The following is a 12084-nucleotide window of genomic DNA, read 5'->3' on the forward strand; positions in this document are numbered from 1 at the left end:
AAAGCAGGGAGTCAGAGAGAGGGTGAGTCCCAAAATCTATATGTAAACTCTGTCCAAATCCCTGGCTGACAGCAAAACTACACAGGTAAAGGGGAGACCCAAAGGAAAAATAGGTAAAAATACAACTGCTGGAAACACAAAGAATTGAGGAGAAATAACAGCTGTTGCTCACTTCAGGGGACAGAGTTTGCAGTTCAAGAACATGCCAAGTACTATCTGTGAGGTTTTTTTTTAATCCTCAGAAGAACATAAGAGTATCCAAATCACTAAGATATATAGACTTCAATATTTATCTTTCAACCAAAAATGAGTAGTCATGCAAAAAAAATTAAAAAAAGATGAGTATGAACCATATACAGAAAAAAGGGAGTCAACAGAATTTGACTGAGTGTGCCTGATGTCAGATTTAGTAGAAAAAGAATTTTAAGAAGCTATTATTAAGGTTTCAACAATTAATAAAAACTATATTTAAATAAATAAGGAAAATGTCTCAATAGTTGAAAAGTTAGAGTATATCATGAGGGAAAAAAGAAAAAAACAACAAAATGAAAATTATTGAACTAAAAATTAAGATAACTAAGATGAAAAATAAATCACCACTACAAACTAAAGTGCTTCTTCACAGGAAAATAAACAATTTAAAAAATAAAAAGGCAGTCTGTTGTTTAGAAGAAAATATTTGCAAGCCATATATCTGATAAGGGGTTAATATCCAAAATATATAAGAAACTCACATAATTTAATAGCAAAAAAAAACCTGATTAAAAATGGGCAAAGAATGTGAATAGACATCTTTCCAAAAAAGGCATAAAAATGGCCAACTGATATATGAAAATGTGTTCAATATTACTAGTAATCATCAGGGAAATGCAAATCAAAAGCACAATAGAACATCACCTCAGATATGTTAGGATGGCTATTATCAGATCGACAATAAATAACAAGTGTTGGTGAGGGTGTGGAGAAAAGGGAACTCTTGTATGCTATATATGGGAACGTAAATTGGTAAAACTATTATGGAAAATGGTATAGCAGTTCCTCAGAAAGCTAATAATAGGACTAACCCATGATCCAGCAATCCATCTGCTGGGTATATACTCAAAGGAAATGAAATCCGAACTTCATAGAGATATATAAATCTGTGTTCCCATGTTTATTGTACCATTATACACAATAGACAAGATATGGGACTAACCTAAGTGTCCATCAATGAATGAATGGATAAATTGTGATATATGTGTGGGTGTGTATGTGTGTATGCATACATACATATGTATCTCAATGTATATATAATGCATATGTGTGTATATCACAATTTCTTTATTCATCTGTCAATGACTACTTAATATATAATGTCATATTATTCAGCCTTAAGAAAGGAGATACTGCTTTTTATGATAACATGGATGAACTTAGAGAACATTATGCTACGTGAAATAAGCCAAGAACAGAAAGGCAAATACCACATTATCTCACTTACATGTGGAATCTAAAACAAGTCAAATATATAGAAACAGGCAGTGGAACAGTGATTACCAAGATCAAAGACAGGGAGAAATGGAGAGAAGTAAGTCAAAGGGTACAAACTTGAAATTATATAGAAAGAATAAGTCTACAGATCTAATGTACTGTAGTTAATAATATTGGATTGTATACTGAAAGTTTGCTAAGAAAGTAAATTTTAAGTGTTCTTATCATATGCGCACACACACACAAAGATAACTATGGAAGGTGATAGGTTAATTTGCTTCACTGTGGTAATGATTTACCTATGTATATGTATATTAAAACATCATGTTGTACACCATACATAAAGAAAAAAATTACCAGGTTTGCTGAACAACAGACTGAAAATGACAGAAGATAGAATTGTTCAATTTGGAGTTAGAGTAATTGAAATTATACAAACTGAAGAACCAAGAGTATAAAACCAAAGAAAATGAATAAGTCTTCAGAGATCTGTGGAAAAATGACAAGGAGTCCAACATGCATGTGATTGGAGAACACAATGTAGAGAAAAGAAAGAAGAAAATACATATTTGAGTAAATAGCGACCAAAAATTTCCCAAATTTGGTGAAAACCATAAGCTTACAGATTCATAAATCTCAATGACCCTCAAATAACATAAATGCAAATAAAACTACATTTAAACACATGATGGTCAAACTGGTAAAAAGCAAACATAATTTAAAAATATGAAAAGCCGTGAAAGAAACAATGGAACAATCAATAGTTTAGTTCTCATTGGAAATAGCGGAAGTGAAATAATATTGGAATAAAATAGTCAAAATGCCAATTTAAAGAAACCCTCTCAGGAATCCTATATTCTGTGAAAATATCATTAAAATTATAGACAAAATAGAGAAAATTTCAGAAAAAAAGTTTTTCTGCAATTATTTATCACCAGAACAAGGAACATTTTCTGATTTATTTTAAGAGGCTAGCATTACACTAATACCATAAACAAGAATTAATTTATTATTACAAGAAAACTAAAAATCAATATTACTTATGAAAATATAAGCATAAATTCTTTAAAAAATAATCAAATTGAATTTATCAATATATGAGACAGGTACTATATCATAAGTAAATGGACATTATCCAAACAATGTAAGGTTAGTTTGATATTAAAATTTTAAGCTACGTAAGTCACAATTTGATCATCTCAGTAAATGCAGAAGAAGCAAACAGCAAAATTAAACTCTCACTCAGGATTTATAAAAATCTCAGAAAGCTAAGAAAACTTTTGGGTTGATTAAAAACATTCTGTCTCTTAATTGTGGTAGTAGTTTTTGGAATGTATCCATTTGCTGAAACCCATTGAGCTGTACACTTCAAATGGGTGCATTTTATATTATGTCAGTTATATTCCAATATAGCTTGCTAAAGAGGAACCTCACAGGGAATATTGTACTTAATTTTGCAATGTTAGAACTCTTCCTCTTAAATTTGGTCAAAGGAAACATAACCAGCACCATCACTACTTGCTGTAATACTGGAGAAACTTTCAATGGTGGCTAAGAAAAAACAAGTGAAATTTAGGGCTCCGAAAGAGAAAACAAAATAACATTATTTCACAGGCTTGACAATTTGCTTAGAAGAGTGTAAAATAATCTACAAACTGTTGCAATGCATAAAAGAATTTAGCACCATTACAGCCTCAAGATCAAAAGTCAAAGGTCAATAGCATTCCTATGTCAAAATAAAAAAACTAATTAATACATAATCATAGTCTATCATAAAGCCGTATGTTTGAACTATTAACAAAATTATTATCGATTTCCTGAAAATAACTCTTAAAATGATATGGACTTTTATGGACAAAACAAAGAAACTTTATCAAAGTACTTAGCTGGGGCCTGGTTTTAAGGCAAAAGTGGCTTTTGCAAATCAGTAAGAAAATGTGATTTTAAGAAGTAATTTTATATTCCTATGTCATACCACGAAAGAAAAATAAGCTTCAATTTTACTTAAGACTCAAATGTTAAAATGCAAAACTTTAAAACTACAATAAAAAATCCTGGGAGAAAAATATCACTGCTCTTTGAACTTTCCAAGGATACTCATACCACAGGACCTTCACACGTGCTGCTCCCTTTGTCTGAAATGCTTTTTCAAGATGCCCCCATGCCTTTTTCCCTTTCCTCTGTCAGGTCTCTGCTCTTTTGTCATTTCTCAGTGGAACTTTCCTGAATCAGTCCATGTGAAATAATACCCCCCAGCTCCAGCACTTTTTCTGCCCCTATGTATCTCTCTGTTTATCATCACCTGAAATATTTACATTTTTTAAGGAAGGAGCTTTGTTTTGTTCACTGTTGCATCCTGAGAATCTGAAATGAATGTATTTTGAAAATATAAAGAGAAAAATAGCAAATGCCAATACTTGTTATATTCAAGTTATGAATTTTAGTAGTTCCCAACTAGTTTCATAGCAGATATGCTGTTTCTTGTTTTCTGTTTTCAATATGTTTATGATTATAATTAAAACGAAGAATAATATAAAAGATTGCAAGGATGTTACATGCCAGAAAATAGGTTAATATTATTCAGCGCATTAAGAGACGATAGCTAAGAAATCATTTGGATGTTTTGATGTCTGGCAAAAAAGTCACTTGATAAAATATAGCACCTACTTCTGAAAAATTAAAAGCAAAAATAAATTCCTTAAAATATAAATATGTAAAGATTTGAAACTTGATAAAACAGAAAGTCAATGACACTCATCATATAATTTTAAATTTGTCATCCATTGCTATTAAAGTAAGCAAATTGCTATGCAACGGAATTTTGAAATTCTAAACAATGCAATAAAATATGAAAAACAAATAAAAGTCTAAATATTTGTAGTGAAGCCATGACTCTAATTTTTTGGAGAAATAAGTAAATTTTTTCAGATAAATCCATGGAAATCAACTTTAGAGCTTTTAAAACTAAAATGTTAGGAAGCCACTTCACTGGTGACTGCATTGAAATCAATGATTTTCTGATATCCAAGCAGTAACGAATGAGAAGTTCCAGATAGAAACAAACCATCTACAAGGAGCCAACAAAACAAAGGTATGCACACACACAGAGCAAATAAGCTACAAAACATTTGAAGATAATAGTAAGCACAAATGCTCAAGATTGACGAAGAGCATTCAAGTTTAGTTATTCATGATTATATTCCCCAGGTCTGCCATATATTAGGTGCTTAATGAATATTTAAGGAATGAATACATGTAGAAGAAACACCTAAATATGTGTAGAGATTTAATCAGTTCTTCACTGGAAGACCCAACGTTAAATGAAGTATATTATTTCCAAAATTATGCACAAATTCAATGCAATGACGTTTCATTTGAAGTTGTGAGCCACATATAACTTAATACATGGCAAAGGGATATTTAAAACTTGTTGAAAATGTATTTATAATTTGGCTGACCATTTGTAAAAATAAGTCTTTTAGTTAGATAGCATTAAATAAAAATAATGCTATCTAGGGTCTCTGATTTATGCATTCATAATTATTAGCCATTTTTATGAATTGGATAGACTTTTATATAAGAATAAATGCTAATAATTGGCAAATATTTAGATTTCTGGTGTCATTTTCATTTTATTATTTTAATAGAAAAGCCTATAGTGATTCAGCCTTAAGTATGACATTGGCCATTGGTATAAGAAAAACTATACTTTAGATTGCTTATTATCTATTTCAATTTTACTTATAATACATTTTGTCATTGTTTATTCCTAAATAATGAATTTTCTGTTTTCATCATATCTCTTTTGAAATACTCTAATAGGATATTTTTTCTTCTATTTTCAGAAACCAAAGTATCACTGTTTTCTGTTTACTGTCAGCATTTATAATAAATCAGAATTTTATCAATCCAGTAAATTAATGAGGAAGCCAGTCTTGTACTGTTTAAATAACTTATATAGTTTAGAAATTATCTATACCTTCCAAGATCAAGGTTCTATGTAAAAATAAAAAACCACCAGTGATTATTCCTAAATCAAGTACAATTGAATTAAAGGCAATAAAAAATATTAAAGAGAGAAAATCCTGTCCATTTTGTACAAATAACAAATACAATGCATGGTGTTGATATAATCATTATGAAATTTTATGTGCCAAATAAGTAATATTAAACTATATAAAGCAAAACGTGTAAGCAATAATATGAGATGATGGGAAATAAAGTTATACTAACAACCTTAACCACGATATTCTTTACTTAAGAAATATCAAGTAGATAAAAATGACTTTCACATCTAAGAATATGCTAACAACACAACTTATAGCAAGGAGAAATTTAAAAGCCATAATAATAGGAGAATCATTAAGTCATTATGATTGGTCAATAATACAGAATGCTATGCAGTCTTTAAAACGCACATTCCAAGTGATGTTTAGAGATATGGAAATATCACTGGAATGTCATTTTTAATTATAGTCTCTGGGAAATTTTAAAGGGACAGGAAACTATGAACAAAGTGAACAGTATAATGATAAATATAACTATTTCTCACTTTTATCTCATTTTACATGTAGTCTCTCTGTCTCTCTCTCACACACACAAACACACACACACACGGACACACACACACAAATGCACTCCCTATACTAGTTCCATTTTCTTCTCCTTCTTCCATTCTGACAAGTAATTACTATAAAAAATTTAGTGTGTATCTTTTTAATCCATTTTATATATTCACGTAATGTAACTATAAATAATATGTAGTGTTTCTTTGGTTTCTATTTACATCAATGGTAATGTATTATAGTAATATCAGCTATTAATTTTCAATTTTATAAGATCACATTTCTGAGATCCATTCACATTGGAATGTACTAGCTATAGATTTAAATATAGATGATATAGTATTTAATATTTTGTGCTTTTGCCTTACACTGCACTTTCATTTCCTGTTTTCCACCTCAAGCTAAAATTATAGCATTTTACTTTTATTCTTTCTATTAAAGTCTTCTTTGCACATATCAACTTGTGCACATGTTCTAGAATTTTCTAGAATGTAGACTTGGAAAAAAACTACTAGGCTTTAAAGGATTTTATTTTATTTTATTTTATTTTTTTTTTGAGATAGAGTTTCACTCTTGTCACCCAGGCTGGAGTATGGTGGTGTGATCACAGCTCAGGACAACCTCTGCCTCCTGGGTTCAAGCGATACTCCTGCTTCAGCCTCGTGAGTAGGTGGGATGCTGAGTACCTGAGATTACAGGCACGCATCACCACACCTGGCTAAGTTTTGTATTTTTAGTAGAGACAGAGTTTTACCATGTTGGCCAGGCTGGTCTCAAACTCCTGACCTCAAGTGATCTGCCTGCCTTGTCCTCCCAAAGTGCTGGGATTACAGGCATGAGCCACTGCATGCCTGGTCTCTAAAGGATATCTATTTTCAGTTTTATATATATTGCCAAATTCTTTTTTTTTTTTTAATGATTGTACCAACTCACACAGCAGAGCCTGAGAGGTCCCTTTCCTCACTTCTAAGTCTAGATGTGTTACTCTCCAATTTTTTTTTTCCGTTTGGATGGCAGTAAAATGTATCTCAATGTTGTGCTAATTTTCATTTTTCTCATTTCTAGTAAATTTGTACATTTTCTTATATAATTTTGGCCTCAATGCTCTCAAGTCTACACCCCACCCCCCATGAATCACAGGGTAATCAACACTTTCCATTTTCTTATGCATTTGACCATTTTTGTACAGTTCTTGGCATAACCTGGATAATAATTTGTCTTTTATGTACTGTGCAAATATTTTCTCCCACACAAAATGGGACTTTTAAAAACTTTGTCTAAGGTTTCATTTTTTAGTGTGAAAATTTTTCATTTTGATGTCATCAAATATTTCAGTCTTTTCCTTTGAAGCTTATTCTTTCTCTTGTGTGTTTAAGAGTTATTTCCCTATCTTGATATCATAAAAGCCTTTCCATCTGATAGATTTGATTTTTTAATATTAATATTTAATTGTGAAAATAGGAAATAATGTATTTCTGAGTGACTATAGGAGTTATTTTAGATATATGGAGAACAATTAAGACAATCTAATATACTAAATATTTCAATATCTCCTCACTTTTATAATGCTACCTTATTTATATAAAATGTTGGGTATGATCATTTTATTCACTATAATTTTATAATGTCTTCACAGCTGTTCAAGTCAGTTTTCCCTCAATTATCTTCTTCTACTATCTTATAAAATTCAAAATTGTCTTGACTTTTTGAATATTATTCCACATGCATTTTAGAATTAACACGTCAAGTTTTATAAACAAACTTTTACTTTTTTGGCATTGCATTGAACTCACTGATAATTTAGGAGACAGTTTGTATTTGCTATGGCTTCTTTTCTAAATCACTCCACGGTAATCTTACAAAGAGCATTTTCAAAGATGTGTTTCTTCCCACATGTTTAATTAATTTACTGTGATTAAGAATGAGACTTTCAAAATGCATTTTCTCATTGGTTATTGTTGATATTAATATGTATGAATTCTCTTAATTTTTGAGATATACATAATATCTTAAATTCAGACACTTTTCTGGACTATCACAATAGTAGTTTTAAGAATAATACTTTTAAGAAATGTATATAGTTGTCTTAATAGATTTAAGAAATGCATATAGTTGTCCCTTCATGTCCATGGGGGATTGGTTCCAGGACCCGCAGTGGATACCATAATCCGCAGGTGCCAATCCCTTAAATAAAATGGTGGAGTATTGGCATATAACCTACACATGGCTGCTCATAGACTTCAAATCATCTCTAGATGATGTGTATACCTATTAAACTGTAAATGCTATGTAAACAGTTCTTATTCTGTATTGTTCTTATTTGTATTTTTATTGTTGTTTTTATTTTTTCAGAATATTTTCCTGCAGATGTGGAACTTACATATACGGAGACCCAATGGAAACCTCCTGGGTTTTCTATGCAGACAATTATGTCTGCAAATAATGAGTTTTCTAAAAAAATTCCTTTCTGATTTTTTTTTTTTGCTTGTCTTATTACATTGCCTAGGAATAACATTATTGTAATGAGTAGAACTAGTGATAACAGTCTTTTGTCTTTTTTCTGCGTTAAATGCAAATGCTCATCTTTACTATTAAGTGTGCTAACAGCTGAAGTTATCAGGTTAATATACTTCACCAGGTTAAGAAAGTTTGTTTCTATTTCTGTTTTGTTAAACCACAAAAAAAAATCATAAATGAAAATTAACTTTTCTTCTTGATTTATCACATTTATTTAAATAAACACAGTTATGATTTCTCTTTTAATCTACTAAAATGTTGGAGTCTTCTCTAATGTTGACCCATCATTACATATCTAAGATGTCCGAGAAATACACATTTGAGGTAAATTCTACTTGTTTATGGTTTTGTAACCATACCAGACAAATCTGTTTCAACTTTTAGTGAGTTTTTCAGTTGCTGTGGACCCCCACACATTGACAGTCACATAACCTAAGCATGCCCAGTTGAACCAACTATGCAACCACAGTTGGAACTTAAGTGCTCAGACCAAGAAACAGGCACTTAATTAAGAAGTGGATACCACATGGAACAATCCAGGGTCCAATCAGATCAAGACTTGGTGTCACCTTATAGCAGGATCCTGTCAGATCAAGAGATCCATGTCTAGTGGAATCATCTGATTTAAAAATCCAATCAAATCACACCTCATTACTCTATAGCTATAAGACCTGCCCCAGCTCTCCAGCTCAAGGAAATGGATTTGAGCCTTTTCTCCTATCTCCTTGCCAGTCAGCTTGCAGAGAACCTTTTCTTTTCTCCAAAGCCAGTGCCATGACATTGGCTTGTATGGGTATCAGGCAGTGAGCCCACTGATTGTTTGGTAAAAAATTTTAAGTGACATTTAAAATTTTAAATAAAATGTGAATTTTGACTTGCTGACACTTATCTTGGGAGTTCTCCATGAACGTTCATAATTCTGATTGACCTATAATTTTGTCTTATTGAACTGCCCTTGCCTTAGTCTGGTATTGATATTTTAATATTCTCTCAAAGAGCTGAGAAGCTTTTCCTATTTCTTTACTTTCTGAAGCAGTTTATAAAATAAGTGGATTATATTTTTCATCACGTGTAGAAAATAAAAAATTCTTGGCTCTAGTATCTTAACATTTTTCTAATAAAAATTAACTTTTATAAAAATTAAAATTTGTTATTAAAAATTTAATTTTTTAATTGTAAAAATTTTTATTATAAAATTAAAAAAATTATTACAAAAATTAACAATTTTTTATTATACTTTAAGTTCTGGGGTACATGTGTGGAACGTGCAGGTTTTTTACATAGATATACACATGCCATGGTAGTCTGCTGCACCCATCAACCTGTGATCTGTATACATTAGGTATTTCTCCTAATGCTATCCCTCCCCTAGCCCACCACCCCCTGACAGGCCTGGTGAATGATGTTCCCCTCCCTGTGTCAATGTGTTCTCTTTGTTCAGCTCCCACTTATGAGTGAGAACATGCGGTGTTTGATTTTTTGTTCTTGTGTTAGTTTGCTGAGAATGATGGAAAAATTCTGATAAAAAATTTAAAATTTTCATTATAAAAATTTAAAAATTTTATAATAAAAATTTAAAATATTTATTATTAATTTAATGTTTATCTTTTTATAATGATCTTTTTCTTGTTGATTCTATTTTGGAATTTTTTTCTTACATTTCCCATTTTGTCTAACTCTTCTCATTTACTGCCATGAAGCTATTCTGATATCTGAAACCTCTCTTGACCTATTATTATTTATTCCTCTCCATTTCGTTTCATAATTAATTTATAATTTCCTCCAGTTTTTTTTTCTTGATCTGTTTGGTTTATTTGTATTAGTCTTTTCTGCAGACTGTTTATGGTTTCACTGACCATGTCTAATACATATGTATATTTTAAAAATTTATTTATGCTTTTCTATTATTTCCCTCCTTCAGCTTTATTTACTTTTAAAATGTTTTCCTAGTATTTCTTAACTGAATGCTTATCTCATTAATTTTGAATTTTTTTGTTTCTAAAAGAATTCCATTAAAGAGCTGCAATTCTCTTTAAATGTTAGTTTAGCTGTATCCCTCAATTATATATATAATAACTTCACTTTCATTAAATTCTAAATATTTTCTTTATTATATCATTTCCTTTTCTTTTCTTGTAATTTATGATGTTTGTCAGGCCCCGCAAAGTTAATGATGTTTTAACCTTTCAATTCTTTCATGGCTCTTCATCAATTGATTCATGTCTGCTCCCTTAGCCTATGTGTTCCCCAATGGCAGGAATTATCTTCATTTAATCCCCTGCCTAAGGCCCTGGTATAGTACTGGGCATACAACATAGGCATAGATAAATAGTTGTCAATTTCTTACACCCATTCATACATTGATTCATTCATAAATGCAGTCATTCATTTAATAGATATTTCTTGAGTTTCTGAGAAGGCTATAAAGGTAAATGTTCTAGGCACTTAGATTGGTTATACTCTGAATATTGCTGGCATCTAGTAATCTGCGACATGATCTCATTTGTTTAAAGGTGTAATTCAAATATCGGCCACTATACAGATAACATTATTTTCCCATAATTATTTCCCCCAGATCTTTCATTTTGTTATTTTGGCTTTTCGTGGTAGAATCAGAGTCCATCTTATAAATTAATAATGCAGCATGCCATGTTGAGGTGATTAAAGAAGAAACTGTGGACCCTTTTAGCCTTTCCCTTTGCTTGGATAGACATTTAAGTTTGTTTGATTTTAGTTGGGGTTTATTTTTTGCTCTGCTGCCATTGGAATCATTTAGGATGCTTTTTAAATCACTATTATTTGAACACGAGCCCAGATTTAAAAAGGCAAAAATACAAGATAAGTCAGATGTGGGCCTGGGCAATGATATTTTGTCAAAGGCTCTCCAATGATTCTACAGTGTACTTACGGCTGTAGCAATTGAAAGGTATTTATTGTTTAAGCTATAGCTTACAGCCTCCTTATACTTACGACATTTCATTTACTATTTCTCTTATGGTTTCTGGGGAATTCAAACATGGTTGAGATTGCACGTTTTATACACAGGATGTGCAGGCATTGGTAAAAAGATTTTCATGTTGCTTTAAAGTAAGCATGCCTTTTATAAAAATGTACTGTCTATTCATACCTGAGATGAAGTACCGGCCAATCTGAGGCTCTCCCTGTATCTGAGAATAAAGAAACAGTGTATTAGAACCCCGCAGGTTCCATTCCAGATAGACAGGTGAGGTCATCATGGTGGATGTCTCATGAAGGCTTCCAGAAACCTCAGAAACCTAAATTAGTTCTTCAAGCATTTGGAATGCTGCTGCTCTCGTAAGCATTTGGAAGCCTGCTGCTGTGGTCAAGTAGTGAGGCTGACTCCAAGAAGAGTACTTTTTCATATTTTCATTACTTTCACCACTGGAGTGAACACCAAACTTCTGAGTCTTGGGTAATTATGAATATACTAACTTGGGACCAAATGGTGAGGCCATACTGTCCTTGCCATTTGGCCATTAGAACTTAATAAATGAGCCCCTATTATTAAATA

Source organism: Gorilla gorilla, chromosome 21 (assembly GCF_029281585.2).
Source record: "Gorilla gorilla gorilla isolate KB3781 chromosome 21, NHGRI_mGorGor1-v2.1_pri, whole genome shotgun sequence".
In the NCBI taxonomy this organism is placed as follows: domain Eukaryota; kingdom Metazoa; phylum Chordata; class Mammalia; order Primates; family Hominidae; genus Gorilla; species Gorilla gorilla.